The following is a 21,343-nucleotide window of genomic DNA, read 5'->3' on the forward strand; positions in this document are numbered from 1 at the left end:
CAGGCACTGGAGAATCAACTTGATGTTCGTTTTTTTGGGCATTTATAGCTTCATTGGAAAGCTGCAAAATAAAATTGTATTCGAGGATGTCTTCATCTGCAATAATTTCAATTTCATCGTTGTAGTTAACCTCCTCAACCCATAGATTACTAGAAGTACGATTGGCCACATTAGCTGAAACCATCTTTTCAATTGGCCTAGGGTTAGAAACTTCGATAAAGGCGAACACTACATCTGATCTTTTCAATCTATGTGAGTTGCTGTTGATGTGAACTACTCTTCCGAATGTTGTTGCAGCTTCAATCGAGCAATTCGGTGAACAACAATCATAGGGTATACCTGAAATCACCACCTTAGCAAATCTAGAGAATTTGTTTCCCCGTTGGGTCATTGGGATAACCTCGATAAATTCTACAACGCTCAAAGTAGGTCCCATCGTCATTCTCTTAAAACTCTCTTCATCCGAACATTGAACAATGTAACCAAAGAGTCCCCATGCAGAAACCGACTCAATGGAAATAAAGCGACTTTTGAGCCATTTGAACAACTTCACAGCTTTGATCGGGGTTTTGTCAACGATGAGTGCTGTAAGATGTAACCGATTGCAAGTTTCTTGATTGTAAGATAAGTTGATGGAAGGGGAATTTAACCTTGTTTTTTGAGTACCAGGGTGCACGGTTTGAGTTGGAGGGATATCTAGATTCAAATCCTTTTTAGCATATCCTACTATAAGTATCATGCCATTGAAAACTTTTCCATTCAAGGATTCTAAAACGTCGGTGGCTTGTTGGATAGTTTGAAGTTTAACAAATCTTTTCTCCAAGAAAGGCCCAAAATTGTGCCAAACTGTTGGAGAATATTACGGATGAAGGATGGGTTAGAAAAACGTGAGAGATTACCCAAAAAATGGTGGATTTTCGTGAGAAAGAATGGTGGTTATTGGATCTCGTAACTGCTAATTTATAATTACCATTACACCCCTACTAGTTTATTTTCATATAAATTATACTTATAATTAACCAAATTAAACATGTGGTCCATAAGTGTTCTCACAAAAGATAAAAATGAGAATGTTCTCATTTAAATGCTCCTCTCTCTCTCTCTCTCTCTCTCTCTATATATATATATATATATATATATATATATATATATATATATATATATATATATATATATATATATATATATATATATATATATATACTAGCAAGTGTGATGGCTGTGCATACGCACAGCCCATGAGACTGCTTATGTTAATTTCTCCAAATATTTTCCTTTAACCTTCTTTGTACTATTGACTGATAACTAATCTATACCGTGGTTGAAAACACCAATATTCTACACGATGTATCGTTCTCAATAATAGTGAATGATACTCTTAACATAAATGTCAACTGCAAATTTTAGAAAGAAATTTTATTTAAGTCGGACAAACAAACAGAAATCAGTATGTAAATTGTGTAAATGTTTAGTCTTCGATTTTATTCCCGGTGCATTCATATTCACTTGGGATCAATCTTGAATGCCAAATTAAACCGTCTATGAATGCAACACCTAACAATTTTATTCAAATTTAAAAACAGTGCATATATATTCTCTTGTATAAATATTAAATATTCTTTCAAAAAAGAAAATTATCAAAAACACCAAAAAATATCAATATTCAATAAAAAAAGAAAATTATCAAAAACACGAAACAATTTCATGCCGGTTTCAAAACATTAACATGATGTAAATATTACAAGCACAAGATAACATAAATAAAATATGCTCCTACTTAAATTATGAATCTCAAGCAAACTTTACTTGACCTCTGCCTAAAAATCCATCAACCTTCAAAGCAAACCATGAATTTTTGCTTCCGATGAACTTTTGCATAAAATGTTGTATATTTCAAACTAATGAATAATGATGTTTGATATCTCAGGTCATCCATATACTATAAAACACTCAACAAAGTAAGAAAACAAAGATACTAAGTTCCCAATGATCTTTAGAAATCTCCCACCGATCTCTACCGCTGCATACGCTTCTGCGTAGTCCACCTACTCCACCTTAACCATCGCCATAACTGTGGTCACAAACGCCGTGATAACCTTCGCCTCCTCATACCGATGAACCATTGGTCATCTCTGTGAAAACAATACGAGACTATAGTTATTATTGAAAGTAGTGAACAACAATTCAAATTTTGATAAACTTAGATATATTTGGCTACGGTCAAATATGAAATCAAAGCATCAAAATATAGAAAATCAATAAACTAAATAAACTTTAGATATTGATGAAATAAAAAATGACGGAGATGAAAAACACAAATACAAGAAATAAAAAGGTAAATATCTAATTTGATGTTTAATGATGATACCAATCAGGCAATCAATCGAGAGAAGAATGAGGGAGGAAAAAAGGTGGCAAAAACACAATAAGATATATACAAAACTGAGCCACACAAAAAAAAGACACGCAGCTGTTTACTTAAGAAAAGATAGAAACGTGGCATAGTTGCTTGTTTAGGAAGGTTGAAAGAAACATGATATAATAAAATTATTACTGTATTACTCCCTCCGTCCCAAAATAATTGTCCTGTTGGACTTTTCAAAGTCAATTTATTAAACTTTGACTTTAAATATTTGTTGGTGTATGCTATAGAATAGTTGATGGAATTTATATGAATAGATTTATTTTCAAATGCGTTTTTATTTGGTATAACTTTCATTCGATATTACATAACACAAAGATAGATACGTAAAGTTAATGTTGAAGAAAAAAGACTCAAAAAGTCAAAACAGGACAATTATTTTGGGACGGAGGGAGTAGATAATAAGAAAAGGCCATGTGACACGTGATTGGTAAAAATCAATAAATTTACACGAAAACATCTGAAACGTGGCCTTCAACGAATCAGCTACAAACCCACCTAAATTACTAAAATATCCCTGCTACAGTAAACAAATGGGTCTTTATATGAATAGGTATATATATATATATACACTACTCATAGAAAGAGGGGTTTTACTGTAGCAGATTTGTCATTTGTGATTCCTGATGTCTACTTTATTTTATTTTTTTAAACCTAATTTGAGTTACTGGCCAATTCTTTTCTACATCTGTTCAAAAGACACCTCATGCTTTCCTGAGCCCCTTTGACACATAGATAAGGTAATAGATGCCACGTCGTGTTCATGATGATTCATCTATTTTTCTCCCTTTCTTATCTGTACGTGTCATTAATGGGAAGTGTATGCTAGAGCCTTGCCCTCTTTTTTTTTTGTTAGATTTTCCACCGCCTCTTTTTTCCTTCGTTATTTTTTTTCATCGCCATTTTTTTTACAGATTCACACTTCTGCTTATATCAACCTACCAAGCATTTTACCTTTCAACCTTGCATCCTTTTCATCTCCATCCATCTACTTATATTTGTCCCCTTCTTCATCCAGCTCCTTTTGTTTGTTCCCATCTTCATCGATTTTCAGGTATCGGTTTTTAGGGGTGCTTACTTGTTTCTCTTTTGTATTTTTCTTCTGTTTGCATTTATAATTTGGTGTTTACCCGATTAACATATTTGGGTGAATCTGTGTACTTTCTTATCTTAAACCCTAATTTTATTTTTGGCCTGTTAGAATTGTAGTGTATTTAGATTAAGTTATTAGTTTCAATTTAGATGTATTATAATGTTTATGATGTTGAGGGGGTGTTTTAGAAATTATAATGGAGAAGAGTTTTAGAAAGTTGAGTTTTTATTACTTGAAATTGTGTTGAGAGTTTTTGTACATACAATTTGGAAGGCATCAAGCCTATTTATAGGCTTCAATGGAGACTTCCATTTTTATCTAGAATTTTCTGATTTTTTTGTCTAGCTATCATTCTATCAACTTCTTCTAAAATATCTTATAATTAATATCTAATGTCACTTTTAATTCTAGATTAGTCTAGAAAAACATTAGTATCTTAACACTCCTCCTTAATGTTTTTCGGTGTTACTCCGAGCATGTTGCGTGGGAACTCGAACTTGGGTCTTGGTAGTGCTTTAGTGAAAATATCTGCAATCTGCTCTTCGGTCTTGCAGTATTTTAATTCAATATCTTTCTTGGCTGAGCTTTCTCGCAGAAAGTGATACTTGATGTCAATGTGTTTTGTTCTACCATGGAACACTGGATTCAATATATATGATAGTTTTTTTAAAGATAGGCCTTATGGCTATCCTTAATACGCTTAAACATATTGTATAAAGCGGTTGCAAGTTGATTTTATGGAGGTGCTTATCGAATTGTAAAAGACATTAATACACGTTAATGCCAATTTTAAAAGGCACTCGTTAGAACAATTAGATAAAGTGAATATACTATCTTAACAAACTAATATCAAACATATTTTAGCTGTCATGTGAAATTTGAATCTTATTATTGTCGACACATACATATTAATCATTGATGTGTAGGCTCATAAAGACATAAAATTAAAAAAAAATTGATACTTTTCGTCATCGGAGTTCATGCTAGAACTAAAAAATCGTTATAAATCTGCATTTAGGTGCGAGTATGCGTCATTTAGACAAATTATTTGAAAGGCATATAAATTGAGAAAATAAATATAGTTGGAATATTGAAGAATATCCAAACTATTCATGCTCATCAAACTAAAGAAAATATTATCATAAATATATCTTAAATGCACATGTACATTCGGAAAGAAAGAAATACGAGAAATTGTTACCGTTTACAAATAAATACTCCATTCGGAAAGAAAGAAATAAATGAAAAATAAAGTTAAAAGTATAACTTTAATGAAACAACCCAACCCATATTCAACACGACAAAATTTTTTTTATTAATAAACCATTAACGCCCAATTAAACGGTTACATAACGTAAAACGTTTCATACAACTCATTGAAACAATATCACGAGTTTAATGTTTACAAACGGTACAAAGGCCCTTAAACAAATGTAATACAAGTTCGACCCGTCAAAAATGATAGTTTTAATCCAAACGACACTTGAGCATGGTTTGGGGCTAAACTACCCAAGACACTAGGTCGGCTTCAAAAAGCTTCAACAAGCATCCAACGAGGAAAATTAGTGCCCAACAACCCCTTTTCCTTTCTCTGCACCTGCATCTAAAAAAGATAAACAACGAGAGGGGTAAGCTAACGCTTAGTGTGTGCAATAATTATACATATGCATATATAATCTATCTACTTGCATTCACTTACACAATACCGCATACAAGCTAGCAATTCAATTAGCATACCAATCTCAAGTATAACGCTACAATCCTCTGACCACACAAGCTAGCATAATAGTAGCATATCAAACGAACAACATAATATGCTACACTACAACACACACCCATGGTTAACCATTCGTACAAAGGCATGGTACTCGAATTTCCCATCGGTGTTCATAACAACCGTTAGCGTACAACAACATATATCACTAACCCTATGGCGGAACGACAACACATATCCGTTCACAAAACCGTTAGTGTACAACGACATATATCACCAACTTGGACAATACATATCCGTTCATAAAACCCGTTAGTGTACAACGACATGTATCACTAACTCGGACAACACATATCCGTGTATACAAATAAATACATCATATACATACATGTATACTTATCCCACTCACCTTATCACGCCGGTGGTGATTAAATACTTCCGTAAGCCTCAAAGCAAGTACCTAATACATTAAGTACACAAATCAACATACAAGTAGTGGAATTAACCACCAACACTTAACTCTTGAGCATTTATTGACCCAAATGTATTAAATGACTCACTTACACCCAAACCGCTCATTAATGGCCAAGACTCATCATAAATCACTAAAAGCTAGCGATTAAAGTCTACAAGCACCAACTAACACAATTTATGGGTATTTTATACCCATCTCATCCAACTAGGTCAACCATTACCCATTTGACCCATTTTAGCACTTAGACTTAAAAATTTTGGCCAAACTTAACCCATTAACAATCTTTCATCATTTTACAAGTGTATTAGTGACTAACAACACAATTAACACTTATAAATCTCAATTTACATGACCAAACCCTAGATTAACACCATTTGGGTTTTCCTTGCATCAAATTAACCCAAATTCACCCATTAAATCCCCAAATGGGTCTTACAAGTCGCAAATGACCAAACCCTAACCATAAATCAACTAAAACTCAAAATACGGAGTTAAGACTTACCAACACTATCAACTCGTAGCTAAGAACGAGGAGAACAATTTTACTTCTTGCTCCTAAAATCGATTCACAAGTCTTCACCTTCAAATCTCAAGTTAAATCTAAATGGGTTTTATGTTTGAGAGAAAAATGGAGAAAGAAAAGAGAAAAGAAATAAAGAAATGAGATAAGTGGCTGATATTTGAGCCACAAATCTGATCCACACTCGAAAAGATGAAAATACCCTCGAACTAACCCTTTTTAAATCTAAATTTTGGACCAGCTCGCCCGTATTGTCGCGGCGCGGCATTCAGCGTGATTCGAGAGCTATTTGTTTCCCCTTCTGATTTTGATTCAGGTTAATTGTCGCGGCACGACCAGCACCCTCGCGACGCGGCAACGTGTTGTGACTGACTAATTTCGACAATTTAAAACCAACTATCGATTTCTTAAAACCAACTATCGATTTATGCGACTTGTACGCTTCGTTCTCGCTTCCTATATACATCTAAACTTCATCATAAAGCCTCACTCGACTTAGCACCATCAAAACCCATGCATATACTTATACATGCATACATTCTCAAGTATATATGTACATATATATATATATATATATATATATATATATATATATATATATATATATATATATATATATATATATATATATATATATATATATATATATATATATATATATATATATATATATATATCGTATGCATCAAATTAACACTTTAAATCACTAAAACACATATGCGGTCAAGTATAAACGTTCTAAAGATTAATCACGTACCTTAAATCACATATGGGAAAAACGGGATGTTACAACTCTCCCCCACTTGAATCGGAGCGCGTCCTCGCAATCCAAGCCGCATGACAAGCCGGAAGGTAAACCAAAACAAACTCTTCGGATTCCCACATAAACTCGAAACCATTTCGATGACGCCATTGGACCTTAAAGGTCCTCACCTCCTTGTTACGCAACAATTTAACCTTTTCATCAAGAATAGCTATCGGTTCTTTAACATACTCTAGCTTGTTGTTCAAGGTAATCTCATCTAATGGCACCTAAGTCGAGTCATCCGCAAGACACTTACGGAGATGGGAAACATGAAATGTGTCGCCTACCTTTATCGGCATAAGATTTTTGTCTATCTTGCGCCGCCTTAAGTCGAGCCCGAATCATCTCAATCTTACTATTCGTCTCTAGGACCAAATCGGTACTCCCGATTTCTCGTTGACCAACTTCACCCCAACAAATAGGAGTTCGACACCTACGCCCATAAAGCATATCATAAGGTGGCATTTCAATACTAGTGTGGTAGCTATTATTGTACGAGAATTCCACCAATGGTAAGTGCTCATCCCAACTACCACCAAAATCAATAACGCACGCCCTTAACATATCCTTCAACGTTTGGTTTGTACGCTTAGTTTGACCGTCCGTTTGAGGATGATACGCCGTGCTCATCTTCAATTGAGTACCCATATCTTCATGAAACTTATTCCAAAACCGAGACGTGAAACGAGTATCTCGATCCGAAACAATAGATAGAGGAACCCCGTGCCTCGATATCACCTCCTTGATAAATAACTTGGACAAAGCCTCCGACGATATCGTTTTCCGAATGGGAAGAAACAAGGCACTCTTCGTCAATCGATCAACTATCACCCAAATCGTATCAAATTGGGTTCTTGCCGTCTTTGGTAACTTGGTAATGAAGTCCATGGTAATGTGTTCCTGTTTCCATTTTGAAACTTCTAACGGTTGTAACATACCATACGGCTTTTGGTGTTCGCCCTTAACTTGTAAACACGTGACGCATTGTTCAACATACTTAACGACATCATGTTTCATGTCGGGCCACCAATACTCCTTCTTTAAATCAAGATACATCTTCGTTGCACCCGGATGAACGGAATACTTTGACTTATTTGCTTCATCAAGTAGCACCTTTCGGTAATCTCCCATTCTAGGAACCCACACTCTTCCTTGAAAGGACAACAAACCATGCGGGCCTAAGGTAATGGACTCCGTTTGCCCCACGATTCGTTCTTCATGCTTCTTGTTAACAAAAGCTTCAATTTGAATCTCACCAAGCTTAACAAGAAAATCGTTAGTCATAATCATGCGTAACGATCCTACTTGTATTGTCGGATGTTGACTCTTTCGACTCAACGCATCCGCGACCACATTCGCCTTACCCGGATGATAAAGTACCTCACAATCATAATCCTTTACCACATCCATCCACCTACGTTGACGATAATTCAAATCTCGTTGGTTAAAGAGGTGTTTCAAACTCTTATGATCCGAATAAATCGTACACTTGACACCATACAAGTAGTGGCGCCAAATTTTCAACGCATGAACCACCGCCGCCAACTCAAGATCGTGAGTCGAGTATCTCTTCTAGTGTTCCTTTAATTGTCGAGAGGCGTAAGCCATGACTTTACCTCTTTGCATTAGGACACACCCGATTTCGTTTAATGAGGCATCAAAATAAACCGTCATATCTTCAATCCCCTCTAGTAACACCAACACCGGAGCTTGACACAATTTCTCCTTTAACAATTGAAAAGCAATCTCTTGCTCATTCTCCCAATTAAACCTCACGTTCTTCCTCGTCAACTTCGTTAACGGAGAAGCGATTTTAGAAAAGTCTTGGATAAACCGACGATAATAACCGGCCAATCCGAGAAAACTTCAAAATTCCGTAGGCGTAGTCGGTTTTCCCCAATTCTTCACCGTCTCAATCTTCCCCGGATCTACTTGAATACCTTCTCTATTCACAATATGGCCAAGGAATTGCACTTCCGTTAGCCAAAATTCACATTTGGAGAATTTTGCATACAACTTCTCCTTCCGTAACGTCTTCAACACTTCTCGCAAATGGTGCTCATGTTCCTTCATACTCTTTGAATAGACAAGTATGTGGTCAATGAACACAACTACCGACTTGTCCAACATAGGTTGGCACACTCGGTTCATAAGATCCATGAATGTCGTCGGTGCATTCGTGAGACCAAATGGCATAACCACAAACTCAAAATACCTGTAACGTGTTCGAAAAGCCGTTTTCTCTATGTCTTCCTCACGGACCCGCACTTGGTGATAGCCGGAGCGTAAGTTAATCTTAGAAAAATATGTTGCACCTTGGAGTTGGTCAAACAAATCGTCAATCCGAGGCAATGGATAACGATTCTTGATTGTCACTTTGTTCAACTCCCGATAATCGATGCACATCCGCATACTACCATCTTTCTTCTTCACAAATAAAACCGGAGCACCCCATGGCGAGGCACTCGGTCGAATAAAACCCTTTTCAAGCAACTCTTGGGTTTGATTTAACAATTCTTGCATTTCCGTCGGTGCTAAACGATAAGGAGTTTTAGCAATGAAAGTAACTTCCGGAATCAACTCAATGCGAAATTCAACTTGTCCGGAACACCCGGTAACTCATCCGGATAAATGTCTTCAAATTCATTAACTACCGGAATTTCACGAATGGATGGTGGCTCATCACGAGTATCAACTACATGGGCTAGAAAAACCATACCACCACTCTTAAGAAAACGTCGCGCCCGTGTATAAGTGCATAATGGCACGAGTCTTCTTCGTTTATCGCCATGAATAATCAACTCTCCCCCACTTGAAGTCTTTACGCGAATAAACTTTTTAATGCATGCAATATCGGCTCTATATCGATCGAGCCAATCCATACCCACAACAATATCGAACTCACCCAAAGTCATCGGAATGAGATCAATTTTAAATGTTTCAGTTCCAAACACAACATTACAATCCTTACACACATCAACCCCTAGTGTGACAACCCGGAAATTTCCAACCAAATTTAAAATTTATCTTTATATTATTCCGACACGATAAGCAAAGTTTGTTAAGTTAAATCTCTAGAATTTTAAATTGTGTTCATACATTCATTATAACCTCGACCAAATTTTGACGATTCACGAACCGTTATATATAAATAAATATGTATATATATGTATATATATATTATAACTTAAGAATATTAATAAAGTATTAAACGTATAATACTTTACATGAACGTATTTGTTTCAATATGTTTATCGATGGAATTAGAAGATAATATCAAATGATTGATTTATCAGATACATTGTGATATGATTACGAGTCTATGTTATGAGGTCCACTGTGATTTAAGAAATCTATTCTTTTTGACAACATTCGAAAAATGGTAAAGTGATTTATAAGTAAGAACGTGGAGTGTAAATAACTTAGATGTTGGATATCGACAAGTTAAGTAACTCGAAATTTTTCATTAAGATGATTTCATACGTTTATTTAACCTTTGAACTTTATCCCATGCTTCACCAACAGACTGTAATTTAAAAACTTGAAACCTATTATGAATATATAGTATTCTACTTTTCTAAAACGTTTTATAATATAACGATTTCCATTATTTTAACCTTTAAACAAAATGATTCTTAAATATATTTAGTTTTAGAAAACAAAATTATCATATTTATTTGATTTAGTTTCAAACGTACAAAAACGTTTTCGATTTAAAAAGAACTTTATTATTAAAACGTATATAACTTTAATAAATATCTAGAACCACTTTTGACAACTCATTACTTAACCAGTATGATAAAGATAACGATATTTATATTTTATTTTATTAAATATATATAACGATTTAAATTAATATTATATATATTTATACACGTATTATACGTACATAGTTTTATACTTTTACTATACTTAAACTTTACCTTTACTTTATTTTTACTTTACTTTAACTTTAATAATTCACTTTAATAATTCATACTTTAATAATTCACTTTAATAATTCATACTTTAATAATTCACTTTAATAATTCATACTTTAATAATTCACTTTAATAATTCATACTTTAATAATTCACTTTAAAAATTCAAAAATCTATTATAAATAGAATTCAATAGGTTTCATTATTTCATATAAACTTGAAAATATTTTTCTCTAAACTCTCTCAATTGATTTACATATATATATTTACTCTGTATTATTTCAAGATATTATTAGTATACATAAAATATTACGACGGAGTGCTGTCCGAGTGATTTCGAAATTGTTTTTCGAGCGGGATAAGGCTAAGGAAATTATGGGTTATAGCTATGGAGGTTATGAGTATGGTTCGGGAGTATTGCTCGTGAGTCAAAGTAGTGTTTATCATTTCCGTTGCGTCTACGTACTTTTCCTGCAATATTGAATCTCAATATTGATACGTGAGCACTCATAACTTTACTTTTATATATTATTAATGTATCCCTGACTAGTGCTCGAGTATATAGGATTATGCATGCTTATACGTTCGTTATTGTCGTTAGATAGGTTATGTCGAATCTTGAATTAAATACATATGCTATTAAGATAAGGTATATGATATGCATGTCGTTGGAAAGCTAGCAAAAAATTGAGAACTTTTCATTTAGATATCGAATGGTTTCGATGAACGGTTTAGAAGTTATAGTCAATTGAATTTTTGTATAATTATTAAAAATGATTATTATTATCGTCGTTATTATCATCGTTATAATCTAATTATTATTATTATTATTATTATTATTATTATTATTATTATTATTATTATTATTATTATTATTATCATCATTGTCGTTATTAATAAAAGATATTATTGTTATTTTTATTATTATTACTATCGTTATTATCGTTAAGGTTATAATTAGTATTATTATTATTATTAGTATTATTATTATTATTATTGTTATTATCATTCATAAAATGTCCCGTTCATATTGATTATAAACGTTCCATATTAATTGATTTCGTCGCGAGGTTTTGACCTCTATATGAGACGTTTTTCAAAGACTGCATTCGATTTTAAAACAAACCATAACCTTTAAAATATTACGACGATTATCAAATAATGATAATCTAAAATATAGCGTTTTTCACACGACCATTACATAATGGTTTACAATAATATTACACATCAACATAAGTCTTCGAATGCAGTTTTTAAACAATATTATACAAGCATGGACTCCAAATCTTGTCCTTAATTTAGTATGCAACAGCGGAAGCTCTTAATAATCACCTGAGAATAAACATGCTTAAAACGTCAACAAAATTGTTGGTGAGTTATAGGTTTAACCTACATATTATTAAATCATAATAATAGACCACAAGATTTCATTTTTATAACACATCTCTTATCAGGCATTTCGCAAACTGCATAGAGATAAAAATCATTCATATGTTGAACACCTGGCAACCGACGTTAACTTAATGCATAGAATATCCCCAAAACAGAACCTCTCATCTGTATAATAATCTCGAAGTACTAAACCATCCATAACCCGAATGGGGGTTGTTAAGCCCAATAGATCTATCTTTAGGATTCGCGTCAATTAGGGGCCATTTCCCTAATTCTTAGGCTACCAGACTTGAAGGGCGATATTCGGTTTAATAATCCAACCATAGAATGTAGTTTTGCGTACTTGTGTCTATTTTGTAAAACATTTATAAAGCTGCATGTATTCTCATCCCAAAATATTAGATTTTAAAAGTGGGACTATAACTCACATTCACAGATTTTTACTTCGTCGGGAAGTAAGACTTGGCCACTGGTCGATTCACGAACCTATAACAAATATGTACATATATATCAAAGTATGTTCAAAATATATTTACAACATTTTTAATACGTTTTAATGTTTTAAGTTTATTAAGTCAGCTGTCCTCGTTAGTAACCTACAACTAGTTGTCCATAATTAGATGTACAGAAATAAATCGATATATATTATCTTGAATCAATCCACGACCCAGTGTATACACGTCTCAGGCTAGATCACAAATCAAAGTATATATATTTTTGGAATCAACCTCAACCCTGTATAGCTAACTCCAACATTACTGCATATAGAGTGTCTATGGTTGTTCCAAATAATATATATACATGGGTCGATATGATATGTCAAAACATTTGCATACGTATCTATGGTATCCCAAGATTACATAATATATTAGAATACATGTATGATACAATATAAGTTATCTAGGATATGATTTGTATAGATTTGTTACCAATTTTCACGTAGCTACAACAAGTAAAAATATCCAATCTTGTTTTACCCATAACTTCTTCGTTTTAAATCCGTTTTGAGTGAATCCAATTGCTATGGTTTCATATTGAACTTAAGTTTATGAATCTATACAGAAAAAGTATAAGTTTATAGTCAGAAATACAGGTTACAAGTCATTTTTATAAAGGTAATCATTTCAGTCGAAAGAACGACGTCTAGATGACCATTTTGGAAAACATACTTCCAATTTGAGTTTAATCATGATTTTTGGATATAGTTTCATGTTTATAAGAAAAATAATTTTCCCAGAAGAACAACTTTTAAATCAAAGTTTATCATAGTTTTTAATTATCAAACCCAAAACAGCCCGAGGTGTTACTACGACGGCGTATGTCCGGTTTTACGGTGTTTTTCGTGTTTCTAGGTTTTAAATCATTAAATTAGCATATCATATAGATATAGAACATGTGTTTAGTTGATTTTAAAAGTCAATTTAGAAGGATTAACTTTTGTTTGCGAACAAGTTTAGAATTAACTAAACTATGTTCAAGTGATTTCAAGTTTAAACCTTCGAATAAGATAGCTTTATATGTATAAATCGAATGATGTTATGAACATCATTACTACCTCAAGTTTTGTGGATAAACCTACTGGAAAAGAGACAAATATATCTAGCTTCAAGGGATCCTTGGATGGCTTGAAAGTTCTTGAAGCAGAATCATGACACGAAAACAAATTCAAGTAAGATCATCACTCGAAATAAGATTGTTATATTTATAGAAATTGAAACAAAGTTTGAATATGAGTATTACCTTGTATTAGAAAGATATCTTACTGTAAATAAGAAAGATTTCTTGAGGTTGGATGATCACTTTACAAGATTGGAAGTAAGCTAGCAAACTTGGAAGTATTCTTGATTTATGAAACTAGAACTTATAGAATTTATGAAGAACACTTAGAACTTGAAGATAGAACTTGAGAGAGATCAATTAGATGAAGAAAATTGATGAATGAAAGTGTTTGTAGGTGTTTTTGGTCGTTAGTATATGGATTAGATATAAAGGATGTGTAATTTTGTTTACATGTAAATAAGTCATGAATGATTACTAATAGTTTTGTAATTTTATGAGATATTTCATGCTAGTTGCCAAATGATGGTTCTCACATGTGTTAGGTGACTCACATGGGCTGCTAAGAGCTGATAATTGAAGTGTATATACCAATAGTACATACATCTAAAAGCTGTGTATTGTACGAGTACGAATACGGGTGCATACGAGTAGAATTATTGATGAAACTGAACGAGGATGTAATTGTAAGCATTTTTGTTAAGTAGAAGTATTTTGATAAGTGTCTTGAAGTCTTTCAAAAGTGTATAAATACATATTAAAACACTACATGTATATACATTTTAACTGGGTAGTTAAGTCATCGTTAGTCGTTACATGTAAATGTTGTTTTGAAGCCTTTAGGTTAACGATCCTATTAAGTGTTGTTAACCCATTGTTTATTATATCAAATGAGATGTTAAATTATTATATTATCATGATATTATGATATATTAATATATCTTAATATGATATATATACAATTATTAAATGCCGTTACAACGATAATCGTTACATATATGTCTCGTTTCGATATCATTAAGTTAGTAGTCTTGTTTTTACATATGTAGTTCATTGTTAATATACTTAATGATATGTTTACTTATCATAATACCATATCGAACCTTAAAAATTGGTATTTTGTTTTGCTTGAGCCTTTTAACCTCACGATCCATTATCTCGACGGGTTCTTCAATGAATTGTAGTTTTTAATTGATTTTAATTTCGTCTAAAGGAATAGTGAGATCTTCTTTAGCTAAGCACTTCTTCAGATTCGAGACGTGAAAGGTATTATGTACATTGGCGAGTTGTTGAGGTAATTCAAGTTGGTAGGCTACTAGTCTAACACGATCTAAAATCTTGAATGGTCCAATGTATCTTGGATTTAGTTTTCCCCGTTTACCAAATCGAACAACGCCTTTCCAAGGCGAAACTTTAAGCATGACCATCTCGCCAATTTCAAATTCTATATCTTTTCTTTTAATGTCAGCGTAGCTCTTTTGTCGACTTTGGGCGGTTTTCAATCATTGTTGAATTTGGATGATCTTCTCGGTAGTTTCTTGTATTATCTCCGGACCCATAATCTGTCTATCCCCCACTTCTCTCCAACAAATCAGAGACCTGCACTTTCTACCATAAAGTGCTTCAAATGGCGCCATCTCAATGCTTGAATGGTAGCTGTTGTTGTAGGAAAATTCTGCTAACGGTAGATGTCGATCCCAACTGTTTCTGAAATCAATAACACATGCTCGTAGCATGTCTTCAAGAGTCTGTATCGTCCTTTCGCTCTGCCCATCGGTTTGTGGATGATAGGCAGTACTCATATCTAGACGAGTTCCCAATGCTTGTTGTAATGTCTGCCAAAACCTTGAAACAAATCTGCCATCCCTATCAGAGATAATAGATATTGGTATTCCATGTCTGGAGACGACTTCCTTCAAATACAGTCGTGCTAACTTCTCCATCTTGTCATCTTCTCTTATTGGCAGGAAGTGTGCTGATTTGGTGAGACAATCAACTATTAGCCAAATAGTATCAAAACCACTTGCAGTCCTTGGAAATTTAGTGATGAAATCCATGGTAATGTTTTCCCATTTCCATTCCGGGATTTGAGGTTGTTGAAGTAGACCTGATGGTTTCTGATGTTCAGCTTTGACCTTAGAACACGTCAAACATTCCCCTACGTATTTAGCAACATCGGCTTTCATACCTGGCCACCAAAAATGTTTCTTGAGATCTTTGTACATCTTCCCCGTTCCAGGATGTATTTAGTATCTGGTTTTATGAGCTTCTCTAAGTACCATTTCTCTCATATCTCCAAATTTTGGTACCCAAATTCTTTCAGCCCTATACCGGGTTCCGTCTTCTCGAATATTAAGATGCTTCTCCGATCCTTTGGGTATTTCATCCTTTTAATTTCCCTCTTTTAAAACTCCTTGTTGTGCCTCCTTTATTTGAGTAGTAAGGTTATTGTGAATCATTATATTCATAGCTTTTACTCGAATGGGTTCTCTGTCCTTTCTACTCAAAGCGTCGGCTACCACATTCGCCTTCCCCGGGTGGTAACGAATCTCAATGTCGTAATCATTCAACAATTCAATCCACCTGCGCTGCCTCATGTTCAGTTGTTTCTGATTAAATATATGTTGAAGGCTTTTTTGGTCGGTATATATAATACTTTTGACCCCATATAAGTAGTGCCTCCAAGTCTTTAATGCAAAAACAACAGCGCCTAATTCCAAATCATGTGTCGTACAGTTTTGCTCGTGAATCTTCAATTGACTAGATGCATAAGCAATTACCTTCGTTCGTTGCATTAATACACAACCGAGGCCTTGCTTTGAGGCGTCACAATATGTTACAAAATCATCATTCCCTTCAGGCAATGACAATATAGGTGCCGTAGTTAACTTTTTCTTCAACAATCGAAACGCTTTTTCTTGTTCATCCTTCCTTTCAAATTTCTTCCCTTTATGCGTTAATGCAGTCAAGGGTTTTGCTATTTTGGAAAATTCTTGGATGAATTTTCTGTAATAACCAGCCAGTCCTAAAAATTGGCGTATATGCTTCGGAGTTTTAGGGGTTTCCCACTTTTCAACGGTCTCAATCTTTGCCGGATCCACCTGAATACTTTCTTTTTTCACTATGTGACCGAGGAATTGAACTTCTTCCAACCAAAATGCACACTTTGAAAACTTAGCGTACAGTTTTTCTTTCCTCAACAACTCTAGCACTTTTCTCAAATGTTCTTCGTGCTCTTGATCATTCTTTGAGTAGATAAGTATGTCATCAATGAAAACAATGACAAACTTGTCGAGATATGGCCCACACACAGAGTTCATGAGGTCCATGAACACAGCTGGTGCGTTAGTCAATCCAAACGGCATAACCATAAACTCGTAATGACCGTAACGCGTTCTGAAAGCAGTCTTTGGAATATCGTCCTCCTTCACCCGCATTTGATGATACCCAGAACGTAAATCAATCTTCGAATAAATTGACGAGCCTTGTAATTGATCAAATAAGTCGTCGATTCTCGGTAGTGGGTAACGGTTCTTAATGGTAAGTTTGTTCAACTCTCGGTAGTCGAGACACAACCTGAATGTACCATCCTTCTTTTTTACAAACAAAACAGGAGCTCCCCATGGTGATGTACTTGGTCGTATGAAACCACGCTCTAGAAGTTCTTGTAATTGGCTTTGAAGTTCCTTGATTTCGTTGGGTGCGAGTCTGTATGGAGTACGAGCTATTGGTGCAGCTCCCGGTACAAGATCTATTTAAAATTCAACGGATCGGTGTGGAGGTAATCCCGGTAATTCTTTCGGAAATACATCGGGAAATTCTTTTGTGACGGGAACATCATTGATGCTCTTTTCTTCAGTTTGTACTTTCTTGACGTGTGCTAGAACAGCATAGCAACCCTTTTTATTAACTTTTGCGCCTTCAAATTACTAATAAGATTTAGCTTCGCGTTGCTCTTTTCTCCGTACACCATTAAGGGTTTTCCTTTTTCCCGTACAATGCGAATTGCATTTTTGTAACATGCGATCTTTGCTTTCACCTCTTTCAACCAGTCCATGCCGATTATCACATCAAAACTCCCTAACTCTACTGGTATCAAATCAATCTTAAATGTTTCGCTAACCAGTTTAATTTCTCAATTCCGACATATATTATCTGCTGCAATTAATTTACCGTTTGCTAATTCTAGTATAAACTTATTATCCAAAGGCGTCAATGGACAACTTAATTTAGCACAGAAATCCTTACTCATATAGCTTCTATCCGCACCCGAATCAAATAAAACATAAGCAGATGTATTGTCAATAAGAAACGTACTCGTAACAAGCTCCGGGTCTTCCTGCGCTTCAACCGCATTAATGTTGAAGACTCTTCCTCGGCCTTGCCCATTATTATTATCCCCCTGATTTGGACACATATTTTTGTAATGGCCCTTCTTCCCGCATCCGAAACAGGTAATGTCCGCATAACTTGTTCCGGCATTATTTGTTCCCTTAGCCATTGATCCGTAGATTTCGCACTTTGTCGCACCATGTCCCTTTCTATTACACTTAGTACACACTGCTGTACAAAGCCCAGTTGGATGGTATCCTTCACATCTCTGGCAGAATTTCTGCCTCTTGTTGTTATTGTTGGGATTGTTGTTGTTGCGGTTGTTATTGTTATTGAAACGGTTGTTGTAGTTGTTGTTGGGGTGGTTGTTGTTGTTGCGTTTGTTGTTGCGAAAATTGGTGTGATTGTAGTTATGATTGTTGGGTTGATTATTGAAATTGTGACCTTTGTCACTGGTTTATTCCCATTTCCTCTTGACTTGTTTCGTATTGGCTTCTTCGGCCGTCTGTTCTTTAATCCTTTCCTCAATTTGATTTATAAGTTTATGAGCCATTCGACTTGCCTTTTGTATGGAGGCGGGCTCATGTGAACTTATATCCTCTTAGATCCTTTCCGGTAACCCTTTTACAAATGCGTCGATTTTCTCTTCTTCATCTTCGAACGCTCCCGGACACAATAGGCACAACTCTGTGAATCGTCATTCGTACGTGGTAATATCAAACCCTTGTGTTCGTAACCCTCTAAGCTCTACCTTGAGCTTATTGACCTCGTTTCTGGGATGGTACTGCTTGTTCATTAAGTGTTTGAATGCTGACCACGGTAGTGCGTAAGCAGCATCTTGTCCCACTTGTTCGAGATAGGTATTCCACCATGTTAACGCAGTACCTGTGAAGGTATGCGTGGCGTACTTTACCTTATCTTCCACAGCACATTTGCTTATAGCAAACACATATTCGACCTTTTCGGTCCATCGTTTCAGTCCGACTGGTCCTTCAGTTCCATCGAATTCCAGAGGTTTACAGGCAGTGAAAGCCTTGTAGGAGCATCCTACACGGTTTCCTGTGGAGTTAACTCCACTGCTAGACCCTGAGTTATTATTGTTTTGCATTGCAGCCTGTACTGAGGCTATATTTCCTGCAAGGAAAGCACGGAAGTCTTCCTCACTCATGTTCAAGTTCTGACGAGTAGTCGGTGCCATTTCCTTCAAAAATAGCCAAAAGAATTAAGTTAATCATATAGAATATTAAGAGTAGTCAATAGTATTCTGTAGCATAATATGAACTCATTTATAAAAGCTTTTTCTTCATATTAGCGTTTTATAAGTTTTAATTCGGGTAATACCTACCCGTTAAGTTCATACTTAGTAGCTAACATACAATTCAACTACTACAATTCTATATGAAAACTGATTATAATAATATTTCACATTCAAACTTTTATACAATATTTTGCAAACTTACAATACCGCTATTTTACATATAGCATGAAATATAGCACATAAAAACTCTGATACAAAACAGTTGCGAAGACAATTCTAGTTAATACGCAAGTCGTTCAACAAAGGCAATAAAGACACGTAATTCGTACGTCCAGAAACAAGTCATGCATTCTGGTTTTACTATGACTACTTCCCATCCTTGGTCTTGTGGAACATAACCGTTGTGACCATTGACAAGACAGCATGTTGTAATATCGTTAAAAGGACGAGGGTTTCGTAATGTCCAACAGCCCCGTAATAATCTAAAAACCTTGTTTCTCATCTCAACTACCGAGTCCATCACTTGTGGGAATGTTTTATTTAAAAGTTGCAACCCAATGTTCTTTTTCTCAATTTAATGAGAAGCGAACATTATTAACCCGTAAGCACAACATGCTTCTTTATGTTGCATGTTAGAAGCTCTTTCTAACTCACGAAATCCTATGTTGGGATATGTTGAGTCAAAATAGGTTCTTAACCCGTAGCGTAAAATTGCATTTGGGTTCCCCGCATTTAACGCTTTAAATAAAACACGGCATAACTTACGGTCTCCCCAATGTGATATACCCCACCTATCAAAGGAAAGCCTTTTATAAACTAAGGCATTTCTGGAAAGTCTTTCAAATGTTTGACAAGTTAATTTTGCCATAATTAATTGTGCTGATGAATTCTGACCGACTCTAGACAAGATTTCCTCAATCATATCCTCTGGTAGATCTTCTAAAATATTCGGTTGTCTACCCTTAACATCCATTTTATTTTTATACTTAAAATAGACAAGGATTAGATTCGTAAAAGATAATTAACAAACAATACAAGCAATTTTTACATAGAACATAAAAGTACAAGCACACTACAATACATATAATACACAACATGATTACAACCCTCTAATCTGAATCACTGGTTTCTACTTCTTCGGACTTGGTTCGTTTTGCTAATTTCCTAGAGATATATGATGCTCCCCTAATACGAGCTGTAGTTTTTCACAATAGTTTAGAAAAACCTGGTGGTTTAGAGGTTCCCGGGTCATTGTTACATTTTAGAAAATACGGATGTTGCCGATACATATAAAGTTCATCGGGGTTGGAATCGGGTCTCTCTATTTTTATACCTTTTCCCTTATTATTTTCTTTCGCTTTATTAAATTGGGTCGAGGTAATTTCTATAACATCATCGGAATCCTCATCGGGATCCGATTCATCGGAAAATTGATAATCTTCCCAATATTTTGCTTCCTTGGCGAAAACACCATTGACCATTATTAACTTTGGTCCGTTGGTTGAGGATTTTCTTTTATTTAATCGATTTACTATAGGTATCAATATTTCTTCTTCCGGAACCTCTTCTTCTTCCGGTTCCTCCTCTTCTGATTCCTCTTCTTCCGGTTCCTCTTCTTCCGGTTCCTCTTCTTCCGGTTCCTCTTCGAGAATTTGTGAATCTTCCCAAATTATATTTGACTCTTCATTATTATTAGGTGAGTCAATGGGATTTGTACTAGTGGTAGACATCTATCACACAATATCAAACACATTAAGAGGTTAATATATCACATAATATTTACATGTTAATAATATATAATTTCCAACAAAAGTGTTAAGCAATCGTTTTTAAAGAAAAAACGGTCGAAGTCCAG

This window comes from Rutidosis leptorrhynchoides, chromosome 11 (assembly GCF_046630445.1).
Source record: "Rutidosis leptorrhynchoides isolate AG116_Rl617_1_P2 chromosome 11, CSIRO_AGI_Rlap_v1, whole genome shotgun sequence".
Classification (NCBI taxonomy): Eukaryota; Viridiplantae; Streptophyta; class Magnoliopsida; order Asterales; family Asteraceae; genus Rutidosis; species Rutidosis leptorrhynchoides.